Source organism: Stomoxys calcitrans, chromosome 5 (assembly GCF_963082655.1).
Source record: "Stomoxys calcitrans chromosome 5, idStoCalc2.1, whole genome shotgun sequence".
Lineage (NCBI taxonomy): Eukaryota > Metazoa > Arthropoda > Insecta > Diptera > Muscidae > Stomoxys > Stomoxys calcitrans.
Window position 1 is genome coordinate 72,925,761 of NC_081556.1, and position 13,448 is coordinate 72,939,208.

The following is a 13,448-nucleotide window of genomic DNA, read 5'->3' on the forward strand; positions in this document are numbered from 1 at the left end:
CAAATGTGACCACTACAACGACACTTCAAAGAAACATATGTTTTTTGTTTTTGCTATTTTGGAAAAGCAAATTTCATGATGGTTCCTCGGTGGACATGATGGCTTGGGGGAACCATGATGGTCAGTATGTGGAGGATGACAAGTTCTTTTTCGATTGGATCTTGGCAGCAAACGGAGGTGGAGCCATCAGTAAATATAAAAAAAATTAAACACAAGTGAATTAACAAAAGAATAAACAAAGTGGTGAAAACTAAAGAAATAATTAAAAACAAATGAAAACTTTACAATGATTTCAAATAACTTGAAAAATAAAAGAATAAAAGAAATCGAAAAGCTTAAAGAAAGTAAAGTTGTAAAAAAACCTGTGAAATAAAAAAGGAAACATTTATTAAAGAAGAAAACACTGAAAAGAAATAAAAAAAAATCAAATCATATAATGTAAAGTTTAAAGCTAAAAAAACTTAAGTCTAAAAAAAAGCTAAAGCCAAGACTCCTCCACCTCCACTGCCACACACATAAAAGACTTCAGCTGCTGCAATTGGCATATCCACAACCCCTGTCGCTACTCCACCGAGGGACCTAGACGCTGTCGCATACCCCAGTGTCCATAAGGTAGTCCAAAAAGTTTCTCTGACCATAAACCGACAGGCATACAGACGGTTGACTCTCGACAGATTTATTTTGTTAAAAAAGTTTTTTCTGCAAAAAAAAAAAAGAAAAAAAGGAAATTAGGTAGGGACAACATCGAGCTTTTTTTATTACTTACCCTTTGGTTGGGTTCTATAGAGTAACCTAAGCATGAGCTCATAGTTAGGTTAGGTAGTGGATAGTAGAGGATATTTCCTTGCCCATCAGCCAATGTTGACCTTACGGTGCTGAGAAAGCAGCACATCAGAAAACCCCTAGAAAATATTAAAAAAAAACTTTTTTAGACAAGAACTGACTGCGACATATACACTTAAACACGACAATACTTACCAAAGACTAGACGGACGGACAAACGAGAATCTAAAAGGGACCCTATTGGCCGCAGAGGCTGTCACCAGGACGCAGAGGCTGTCCTTAATGTCACACTTCCAATTAAGTTTCCTATCCAAGATCACTCCTATGTAATTGAACTTGTCAGATATCGAAATTATTTCGTTGAGGAAACGTTGTGCGTCTAATGGGCCCACCTTCGTCTTCCTCGTGAACAGACATATTTCAGTCTTCCCTGTATTAACATTAACATCCCTGGGTCTAGCCCAGTCATATGCCACATGCAAAACCCATTCGGCCCTTCTGCATAGCTGGTTTGAATCCTTATCCCTAAGAAGTATTATAACATCGTCTGCATAGCAGACCGCTTCAAGTCCCTCCACAGTCAGCATCCGTAATAGGTTATTTATGGTGGCGTGCCCTGTGTGACGTTCTCTCTTATATTTCCGTCATGGGACCCGCAATTTATCCACCTGTTCCTTAGCATATGATTTATCCAGTCTTTAAGGCCGGGTACTGGTCTAATGTGTCTGTCCGAACATTGTTAAACGCCCCCTCGATGTCAATGCAAACCGCCAAAGTGTACGTCTTGGCATCGAAGGATTCAAGCAGTTCAAAGCATGGATGTCCTTCTCTTTATCATGGTATCCACAATGGAACATGGAACATGGTTTTGAGTAGAAAGGACGTAAAGCTTATGGGTAGGCTTTTGGTGTCGCATAACTTGCCTTGCCGTGCTTGGGTATAAATACCACCCCAGGCTCCCTTGACTAAAAATTCGGTTATTATAAGCATTCGTTCAACCTCATTATTCCAAGATGCCGGTGTCTCCGTGAGTCCCGTCGTATGCTGTGGAAAATGTCCTCCGTTGTCTCTTCTCTCACTCCCATGTCGTATACTAACGTTTCAGTTTGGACATGGAATTTTGAGAGAAAGTTTTTCATCTTGGCGGCGTCATAGGTTAGGCTAGGTAAGAGTGGCAGTCCTTTACAGACTCACTTAGACAATTTTTGTCCATTGTGATACCACAGTAGCGTCAGACCAAGGCTTCTGGCGGGAATCAACCCCAGCACTGGTAATCCAAGCACACTACCAACTCGGCTACCGGGGCGCCCCCTATCAGCGTCATTAACCCTATCGACATGTTCACAGAAAATCTTCCAGGCACGTTTTGCCGCTCTGGTAATCTCTTGTATTCCTCGAGCTGTGTATAGTACACATCCCAAAAAACTTCCCCTTTTTTACGACGTGCTCTGTAATAAAGTCTGCGGACCTCTTTCTCGAAGATTACAACTATTTTGGAAAGACTCCTCTGGTGCAATGGTAATCCTGTTGACGTTGTCGCACTGTCTTCTATGCTTGGACAATCTAAATTATCTTGTCCAAGTCATCTTCTGAGTATTCTTCCGAATTTTGGCAGGGTTTGACCCCGCTTATTAATGTTGGTACTAACCCACTAAATGTGGTGATAGATCGCATCGCACCATATTAGTACCTCATTTCCTGTCTGCTTTGCTTTCCTCACCAACCGTTGCAGATCCAACGTAGGTGGCGGTGTCGGAGTCCACTGTCTCCCTGTCTCATCACATAATTAAATTTTTTGTGACAAATATCGCAGGTCCTCGGCCGATTACCAGTGTTAGCAAAGAATAATTGGTAGTTGATATGGTTCAGTCCAGAAACTTTGTTTCGGGTCGTCCATAGCTCCTGAATTAAGGCAATATGAATCTAGGCCTTGTGTATTTTCTCCATCAGAGCGTGAGTGATCTCAATCATTGGTCCTCCATTAGATGGGCTTCTGGGGAGTGAGTGATGGTGTCATCGTCTGCTCCCTTTTCTTTAGGCTGCATTGAGTTTTCCGTCGCTGCACCGCCTGATGTTTTAATATTAGGAAATTTGTCTATCCTAGTAATGGTTCCATCATCGGGTCCCTGTTTGTTAGGCTATGTTGAGTCTACCGTCCCTACACTGCCCGTTGTTCAAAATAAATATCTTTGCGTATACTAGTCATCAAAATCTCGAGAAAATTATGTTCTTGGGAGTAGGTTATGGTCTCATCAGGAACCCCATATGAGTTAGGCGGCATTGAGTTCTATGTCACTGCACTGCCTGATGTTTCTTGGATTTACTTACCTTTAAATATTGTCCATGAAGTTTCCAAACTCCCAACATAATTTGAACTTTTTTTATAACGTTTTGAAATGGAACCCACATTCGCCTAAATCTCGTTTCAACGGATAGTGCACCATGTTAAAAAGGCGGACAAAGGAGACGTTTCTGGGGCAGGTGTAAGCGGGAACAATTCTTATCAGTTTTGGCTGAGTTTTTGTAGTGACTTTTCCTACGACATTCAACAGTCTGAATCGGTTCATAACCAGATATAGCTCTCATGTAAATTGATCTTCTTTTTACACCTCTTGAGAATCTAGAGAGTGCAATTCTTAACCGATTTGGTTGAAATTTTCCACAATTCCCATGATTCTCCCATGACCCACAACTTACGTGTTAAGTACGGTCAGAATCGGTCCATAATAGCCTGGTATAGCCTACCCGGTCAATCGAATCCTCGTCCATTTGCACTTAATGAAAACTACTCTCCATATCAATTGCCGAAAAATAACGCTTACCGCTCAAATAGTCCAAACAGTCCTCTATCGTGAGCATCGGGTAATTATCCTTCAAAGGTATCTTATTCAGTCCGCGATAGTCAACACTTAGCCTCATTTTACCATTCCTTCGACTAACCAATACTATCGGAGAAGCATATGGGAAACCACTTGAACATATAACGCCCCGTTCGAGAAGCTCATCAAATTTCATTCTCACCTCTACCTTCTCACGATAAAAAAGACGATGGATCCGCTAAACACAGGTATATCATCCGAAAGTCTTCTCGTTGTACAATAATCCAACGATTCGTAAACCATATCCTCTTCATCATCACAAACACATTCGACAATTAACCTTACGGCCAAGGGACGTTCCTTATCCAAACTCGCATCAATTTTGACCACTCGATCACCTTTAACACAACAAATTACTTGCATCACCTCCTGGCACTCATCGTTCTCCTTCACTACCTCCATCTCGACAGCATCCCAATCAGAAACGCCTCCTCGTTGACACAACTCGCCACCCATTCCATCCACAACACCCTCATATGGTTCCAACATCGTCCTCGGCATAAGGCAAAATTCTTAACAAATCAATATTACTCATGCTGGCTTAAACATTCCCAAATTAAGGCTTCATAAGCGCACTGATTGTGTCCTTCTCAGGTATTTCATTCAAATTACATTCGAGCATTTCATTTTTTGCATTGACTATTCTAATCTAATATAAGGTCTGTTCGCCTACTTTTCCAGTAAAAATTTGCAGGAGAGTAAGAGCCATTTTACTCTCTTTAAAAAATTTGCAAGCAAAAGTACGCGAACGACTTCCAGTGAAAATTTGCAGAAAAACAGCTGATTTTTGTTTTGTTGGTTTTTTATTTGCTTGCTTGGAAAGCATTACTTTTTTTTAAATAAAAAATGCTGGCGATATTTTTGAGGTATTTTCCCCAGATAAACGTCAATTTATTGACCCGAGTTTGAAATGGCCAGAAAGGGAGCGATTCGTAAATCCGTGATCAGCCATCACAAATTACCGTGCAATCCCATGGCAGCCGATTGTACGTACCGCATTGGCCCGATGCAGTCTTTTAGTGTACAATACACTGCTGCAACAACAACAACAACCGTGCACAAAGCAACGAATGTAACCAGGACGCCAAGTCGCACAAGCGCTGGTTCCAGACAGAATTTCTGCGCTGATGCTGAAGAATCTAGATCTGCCTGGAGTCGACTACTTTACAACTGTCCTCAGCCAATCTGAACACTATTATAGTACTCGATGTTTGGAAGATGGGACACGAGCAAGGGGAGTCGTATAGACCGATCTCCCTTCTCTCATCAGTAGCCAAGACGCATGAGGGCATGCGGCGAGCATCAGCATGTATTTCGAAGGATGCATAGGACTACAACTGCTTTATATGCCATCACCGAATACAAAAGTATACTTGTGGTGCTGACAAAGATGCCTTGGACTAACCATCTAACGTTTTTGTACATTGTGGTTAGATAAATTGCTACGACCACTGATGTGAGGCTAAGGGAGCTTTCTATTTGGTCATGTGACGGCTACGGACACTTTGTAATCATTTAAGATATCTGTATCCGTTCACAATTGCCAGACTAATTTGCACTAATTTTATCTAATCCCACTGTGCGTCACTTGTTTAACTGCCCAGCTAGACCTACTCAATTCCATGGCAGCATCTTCCCTCCTTAACTAAATCAAAGGTGCGGTGTTGGTTTCATCGTAGCTCTCCGATGAGGATAATTCCATCAAAACACTTAAGAAACCGATAATTGCTCTTGGTGTCTGGAAGAATACAATGTTTTAGTTTTTCAAGATTTTCCAAATAATTCCGCACTTCATTAAATGTAAATAAAAATGAAATAAATTTAATAATTACCAATAAGCATATTTATATTTTTACTTACCTCTTTTTCTTTCTTTTTGATCCATTTTGGCGTTAACTTTTGTATTTTCATGTAACGGCTGCTTTTCTTAAAACAGCTGACCTTTACAAACTATCTGTTCAAAGTTGCAAATTTCTGCTGGCAAAAAAAGTCGCAGTAGAAATTTGCAGGTTCTCTATTTTCTTACTGTGAAAAATTGCTCTCTCTCGCGCTCTCTTCTGCTGGCTAATAAAGTACGCGAACGATTTCCAGTAAAATTTGTGCAAATTTGCTACCAATGATCATTGGCATGACGGCTTCATCATCTGGCAAAATCAATAGTTCCTGAAATATTTTCGTATTTCGAAATTGTATCTCTCATTAACTGTTCCATATGAATAACTTGCACTATTTTCCATATTCCATAGGAACTTCAGTTAAAGCGGAGGCATAATTCTTATTCTTCGGGCAGCTGTTGTGAAAATGTCCTATTTCCCCACATACAAAGCAGGAATTTCGAAACCGAAGCGACCGCCGGGTTTCGAAAATTGACCCTCGGTGGCAGCAGTATTGATGTCCATGGATTAGGTTTCGGCGGATTTAATGGCCGTTGCAGCAGGCTTGATGGTAGCACATTTGGTGGCAGCGGATTTGACGGTAGCGGGCTTTCTGACAGCAGAATCTATGTCCATAGATACGGTGTCAGCGGGTTTGTTATTACACCCCACACCTGATAATTGTAGTGATCCCTCTTCCGATGACTGTTTTGCGATAAATAAAACGCGTGGTCGTTCTTGTTCAATACAAAATCACAATAACTTTCTTTATTAGCGCTGCCATACTATACACAGATCTATATTACATTACCATATTGTTAGCCAATAAGAAGACACCGGGCAAAGAACTTTACATGGAGTTTAAAACCCCGTTTACACCGCTCATTAAATCCAGATTTAAGACTCTCGTCAGCTGATTTTATAAAGGGAAAACAGAGGACCGAGCCATTAAATCCGGATTTGAAGAGCAGTGTAAACGGGGTTTAACGGAGTTAAGCATGAAAAGAGGAACAGAATACCAAACGTTACTAGTGAAAAGGGAACATGATATCAGCTTTTGACAGTTGTTTCATTGTGGAAAGGCCCGTATTTTTTTCACTTTTAAGCTTTAAAAAAGCTTCAACCGCAATGCTTTCCACATGCGTTGGCAACATAGACTTTGGATTTCTAATAGATGAATTTTCGCTCTCTCAAACAAATGCCAACCACGGAAAACGTTTAGAAATCTAACGTTTTCTTTTGTTTCATTCTTAAGAGTGAACATGAAAACTGCATAAAAACACAAATGAATTAACAAAAAGAAGCTTACAAGAAAGTTGAAAAGTGTTTTGTAAAAATAATAATCGATTGAAACCTAATTCATTGTTCACATTGTTCTCCTAATTTTCTTCTTTTATTTCTAATCGGCAACACGTACAGCCTCTTAAAAGAGGTGATGGCAAATCTATACCTATTGAACATGAGTGTGGTTGGCAACAACACCAGCACAATAAAACTTACCGCCGAGCACTAAACTTTGTTCTCGCTTCGAAACATGACAATCAGTTTCTCATTTCCTCTAAGAGGTATTTACCGTATTTATCTAGCGTGTCGCTTTTTTCGAGTTTTTCTTTGGTATTTCTTTCACTGTTGCGCATTTTTGGAAATCAGCCAAATTATTTATTCTAACGACACATGTTTACAAATATATTGTAATTGTTAAAAAAAATGAGTGAAACTCCCTGTGAAAAGTGCGTCTAGCCGATAAAATGTACAGACGCTCAAAGCAACATGTTGTGTTTTATTGTGTATTATTATCAATTTTGTTTTGTTTGTTTTCGAAAGATTCAAAACGCGCTTGGTCAATGCACGATATGAGGGAGAACCAGCGATAATGTTAAATAGAAAACAAAAACCGATCGCCTACATTCGTACAAACGCGAGTGTGTATGTTTGTATGCATAAAATATCTACCTGTCTGAAAAGCGCTAACAATTAGTATGGCCTTTATTTAGGCTGCTTGTTTAAAGTTATTGTTCAGCTCATCAGTATGTTAAAAGAGTTTATGCATAAGCACATGTGTTAAGTTTGGCCGGCATGCGAATGAAACCAAAATAAATATACAAAGAAAAATTGAAATCCTACACAACCATATATACATACATATGTACATGTATCGCAAATAGTCGCAAAACCGATAAACCGCCATTTGTGAAATTTGTGTTTGCGACTTATGTCACTGATGCCCTCAATGCTAATGCAACGACCGATCTCCCTCGAATTCAAACAAAATTCGGCTAAATCTGGCTTGGCATATTTCACGTAAATGTGCTAAATCTAAATATGGCCTATAGTAATTCTTGATTTTAGTATAATTTTTGTAACATTCAACTCTGTGTTACACAACAATTTAAAGATTTGGTTCATTGTGTGCTAGCTACAGGTGATAGATCCAAAGGTGACCAAAAGACAATACTCTTTGGGAGCTAGAACACGAAAAAACAAGAATCTCTTTTTTTCTATATGCAATATTCGTGACCATGCAGAGGAGATTTGAATTCGGCGTACCTACGCAACGACTATAATTTTTTTTACAGTTTTATGGCTGGTACTACAATACATTCGTTTCTCGCGATATTTTTCGCCAATTACTTTTTTTAAAATAAAAGATTTTAAAGCCCCAGTAGCCGAGTTGGTGGCGTGCTTGGATTACCAGTGCAGGGGTTGTGGGTTCGATTCCCGCCAGAAGCCTTGGTCTGTCGCTACTGTGGTATTACAATGGACTAAAAATTGTCTAAGTGAGTCTGTAAAGGACTGCCACTCTTACCTAACCTAACCTAAAGCAAAAAAACTTGTTGATTTCATTGAGAAGGACATTGCACCATTACTTATGGTAAAATTTTAATAAAATTTTTGTTTTATTATTGTTTTTTTGTGCAGTGTTTCAAAAAAGTAATCGCGAAAAGCAAGGGGTTTCAACCACGAAAAGCGAACTCGATAATGGCTGGTACTTCGTGTTCGTTTTTCGCGGCATATTTTCGTGATTACTTTTTTTATATAACAGATTTTGAAGCAAAAACACTTGCTGGTTCCATTCAGTAGGACATTCCCTCATTACTTATGACAAAATATTCATAAAAGTAATGTTTTCATTGAGATTTTTGTATTGTTTCATAAAAGTAACCGTGAAAAATTTGTGTGTTTCAACTGTGAAAAACGAGCCTTCAGCCATTAGATACACGTTTCTTTTGTGAGCAGAGCGAAATGTAATTTAACAGTGTCGGGCAAAATAGGGATATACAATTTATGCAAGCCAATTTTCTTTCGCACTTATGCAATTGTAGACCTCAGAATTTGGAAACAACTTTTTAAAATTTTAATCCCACTTACACATTAAAGACATCAATTTTGTTAATCCGTTTCAACACATCGAAATATATGTACATCTAAGACTCTATAAACTTCAATAAATTTCACCATGTTTGTCTGTCGGACTACCAATGTAAACACCCTCTAGTACACAGAAAAAAACAAAAATCGGTTTCAATCACGAAATTAATTGACCCAATTAATTTTTTAATTAAAAGTGCTTCATTTACGAAAGTGATAATAGGTTAGGTTGGGTTGGTAAAAAGCGGAAGTTTATTGGGATGTGTATTACACACGGCTTAAGAAATACAATAAGATTGCCAGAGCGGCAAAACGTGCCTCCTGGAAGCTTTTCTGCGAATAGGTCGATAGCGTTAATGCCGCCGCTAAAATAAAAAAAATTCTCTCAAAAACCCATGTCCAAACTGAAATTTTAAGTTCGGAAATTCCGTGCTACTTACAAAATCTTTAATTGTTTTCAATACCACTAAGTTGGTTTATGTCTGATATTGTGTCTCCAGTTAAGTACCGGTATCTGTTAGACGCGAAAGCCGGGCAATGGCAAGGAATTGCTCCAATGTATCATCATCTTCCCCGCATGCCCTACACATGCTATTACATCCCGCACCGATTTTACGTAAGTGAGCTCGTAGTCCTACGTGTCCCGTTATGATACCAATAGCTATACTGACCTCCTTCTTGCTTCCTTTCAGTAATAGCCTCGTCCCCCCATAGGATTTTCGCCATCCTACAGACCGTTTCGCTCCCACTCCCTTAACTCGGTCTGCGTCGACCCGAAAGGCTTCGGGTTAATCAAATTTATTGACGGCAGTCCTCTGGCCTCCACCGCCAAATCGTCTGCCCTTTCATTTCCCCTTACTCCGTTATGGCCCGTCACCCAAACGATGCGGATTTTTCCATTCTCAGAGAAGGCGTTAATCTCCTTCTTACACTGCAAGACTGTTCGTGACCTTACCGTCCTGGTTGTAATTTTACTGTCGGTATTGATGTTCACACTCGACGTCCTCGCGTTAGCATCACACCACTTCACGCATTCCGTGATCGCCCGGATCTCCGCCTGCAGGACCGTATTATGGTTAGGCAGTCTAAAAGAGATCTCAGTCCCTGGGTTCTCAATGTAAACCCCCAGGCCCACTCTGCCCTCTAGCTTCGATTCATCCGTATAACATGATCTTCCGAATGGCAATACAAGGGTTCCGTCAAACCAAGACTGTGCCGATGACAGCAGTACCTTGCACTCGACTTCAAGGTTCGCTCCGTCTATGCCAAGACAACATTTTCTCTGAACCTGTTGTATGGTCCTTATGTTGCACTTTTTCTACATAGCAGTCCACCAAACTACTGAGGCGTAAGTAAATGTTGAATCAATCACGCTCCAGTAGAGCCAGGTGACTATCCTCCGATTCATTTCGAGCCTACGGCCCGTCTACATAGTGCGCAACATTTGTGAGCCTTCTCAGTACGCTCCTGAATGTGACACTTCCAATTCAGTTTCCTGTCCAAGATCACACCTAAATATTTGACCTTGTCAGATATCGAAATCGTCTTATTGAGGATACGTGGTGCGTTAAATTGGCCCACCTTCGTCTTCCTCCTGAACAGGCATATTTCTGTCTTCTCTGGGTTAACATTGAGACCTCTGGGTCTAGCCCAGCCATATGCAAGACCCTTTCGGCTCTTCTGCATAGCTCGATGATAATATCAATCGCCGTTCTTGAAGAATTAATTGAAAAGGTTTTTTAATTGATCCAATTAAAAAAAGTTTGAGATTTTTTAAAATGAAGCGAAAAAATGCACATTCAATTAAAAATTTATTAAATAAATTAATTGTTTAATTGCAAAAAATTTTAATTGAAATTTTATATATCGTTTTTTTTCTGTGTACATTGTAGTAGTTTTTTTTTGTCATAGGCATGCAGGTTAAGTAACTAGGTAAGTCTTATTGACTCGTATGGTCTGATCTTCCGATCTTTACTTCTTAAAAATAAACATCGGTCTCAATCACGAAATTAATTGATCCAATTAACTTTCGATTTAAAACTGCTTCAATCACAAAAATGACTGCCATTCTTACCTAACCTAACCTTGCTACAACCTCTAACATCTAAACCAAGTGTGACCCTAATCGGTTCATAAACTAACATTGCTTTCACATAAACCTTTGTGCCGACTTGACTTCTTGATCACAAGGGAATTACTTTTCAAATATGTATATAAAAAATCAATGGGATTTCTTATTTTGAATTTCATTATCCTTTTTTAATTACTGTCTACAAAGGAAAACCGTACATAGAACATGAAAGATGCAATCAATCCAAAGTTGGTGGCCCAACCAAATAAAAATTGTGATTGATTGGGCATTCCCTCATGGATTAAATGTATTAGCCTTTGAGTCTTTTAAATCTTCTCTAAAATGTAGTGTTGCTACGGTTATATCTTTTCGCCATATTGTTATTGTACCAAAATCTAAAAATGTTATATCCTCTCGCTGTACAAAATGAAAAGATCGGTTTTTATGGCAGTTGCCATGAATGGCCTGTATCGGTCCATTGTTGTCGGATGTGCCCTATAAAGGCTCAATATGTCTAATCTGGATATCGATGTATATGGATCGAATATATCTCAAGCTGAATCGATTTTCCCCATTAGGAATCCTAATCGACCTATAAGGCAGCGGTAACAAGTAATTTAAAGGTCAATAGAAACAAAAGAACTCGGTTATTGTTCTAATCCTGTTTTTGAGATTACAATATCTGAATTTATTTTTTTCAAGCAGTCTGAAATGACATCGGGTAAATGGCGGTCCCCATTGTGCAACTACTTATTTATTCCATTTTTGAAATTCGTGTCCACTTTTTGCTGCATATCAATCGGTATATTGGTAATGGCGTGGCGAATGTTGTTCTTGGGTATGCTATGGTCTATTGACGCAGCCGTAAACGTGAAAGTGAGCCTCGTCACTGGAAAAAACTACCGCATCTTAAGGCAGGTGGTCAATCAGCATTTCATATGCATTTTGACGGGCAGCAATATTGCGTTCAGTTAATTTTTGCCCAATTTATAGGCAAGATATACTCATTAACATGTAATGGCAGTTGCCAAACAACAAAATATTGTGTGCACTATCTGTCAAAATCAGTGATTAGTGCAACTCTGATTTTGTGTATGTAACTAAGTTGCGGCATTTTTCGTTGTTTGTGTGCGCTATGGTTCTTAACTGTAATACACACACACAACCAAAACACATTGACAGATGGTGCACTTCGCGAGAAAAAATTGTACTCAGCTGTTTACGATACACTACCTGGTAATTATGTCATGCTTATAGGGATGGAATTTAAGGTCTTGATGGAGAATTCGTCGAACAATGGCGTCAGAAATTCCGGTAGCAGCTGCGTGTTTGGGAACCGAATGCCGGGGAGAACGCAAAACTGACTGCTTCACTCTTTCGATATTTTCCGAAGCTCTGATGGTTCATTTCAGGGTATTTCCACACTCCCTAAATGAGTTAACCCACAACAGCATCGAATTAAAGCCAGGATCGAGTCTGTGAAGAGGAATTTGGAAGTGAGCACTGAAGGCACGTTGCGTACCAACAAGCGAGCGACCGATAGGAAAGAAGCTCTCGATGGCGAGGCCCTCTGCTCCCTAGACCAGAGCATGGTGGCATCTGATTGCAAAGAGAAACAAACTTTGGGATTTCCTCCTCCAGATGTGGCCGCTCTCGACCCCCTCACGCGTGGGAGTTTTTTCAAAAAAGTTGAAAGCGGCGTGCCAGAAAAATAAGCTTAATTTTGACGGATAGAAGGAAAACAAGTTCGGTCGGCCCGAATCTTATATACCCTCCACCATGGATCGCATTTGTTGAGTTCTTTGCGCGGTATCTCTTTTAAGGCAAACAAAGAATAATGAATAAGAACTGTTATGTTAATGGAGCTATATCATGTTATAGTCTAATTCGGACCATAAATGAATTGGATGCTGAACATTGCAGGAGTGTAATATTTCAGTCCATTCGGATAAGAATTGCGCCTTGTAGGGGTTAAAGAAACAAAATCGGGAGATCGTTTTATATGGGAGCTGTATCAAGCTATTGATCGATTCAGACCATATTGGACACGTATGTTGAAAGTCATGGAAGAAGCCGTTGTATAAAATTTCTGCCAAATCGGATGAGAATTGCGCCCTCTAGAGGCTCAAGAAATCAAGATCCCAAATCGGCTTATATGGCAGCTATACCAAGTTATTTACCGATTTGCGCCATATTTAGCGTAGTTTTTGGAAATCATAACAAAACACCTCATGCAAAATTTCAGCCAAATCGGATGAGAATTGCGCCTCTAGCGGCTCAAGAAGTCTAGATCCAAGATCGGTTTATATGTTAGCTGTATCAGGTTATGTACAGATTTTCGCCATACTTAGCAGTCATTGGAAGTCATAACGAAATACCTGTTGCAAAATTTCAGCCAAATCGGATGAGAATTGCGCCCTCTAGGCTCATTTACAATCCCAACCGACCTACACTAATAAAAAGTATTTGTGT

General features: G+C 39.7%; 1 protein-coding gene and 1 long non-coding RNA gene across 10 annotated transcripts in view; one reads left to right on the plus strand and one right to left on the minus strand.

Moving 5' to 3' along the window:
* Positions 1-51: 51 nt before the first annotated feature.
* Positions 52-13,448, plus strand: part of LOC106081357 (23 kDa integral membrane protein) — a 92,991-nt gene continuing 79,594 nt past the window's right edge. Inside the window, exon 1 of one of the 9 annotated variants that reach the window (XM_059370456.1) lies at positions 52-612. The gene's annotated coding sequence lies outside the window, so the exon portion shown is untranslated. Of the gene's footprint in view, positions 613-7,019; positions 7,151-7,176; positions 7,287-7,357; positions 7,471-8,205; positions 8,314-13,448 lie in introns of those variants that run through there. The other 8 variants (XM_013243245.2, XM_013243243.2, XM_013243244.2 and 5 more) reach the window with 8 other exon arrangements.
* On the minus strand, positions 606-4,321 carry LOC106081358 (uncharacterized). Its single transcript, XR_009398599.1, has 3 exons — positions 979-4,321; positions 767-902; positions 606-699 (listed from the first exon to the last, which is right to left on the minus strand). It is a non-coding gene; the product is annotated as an uncharacterized LOC106081358 (long non-coding RNA).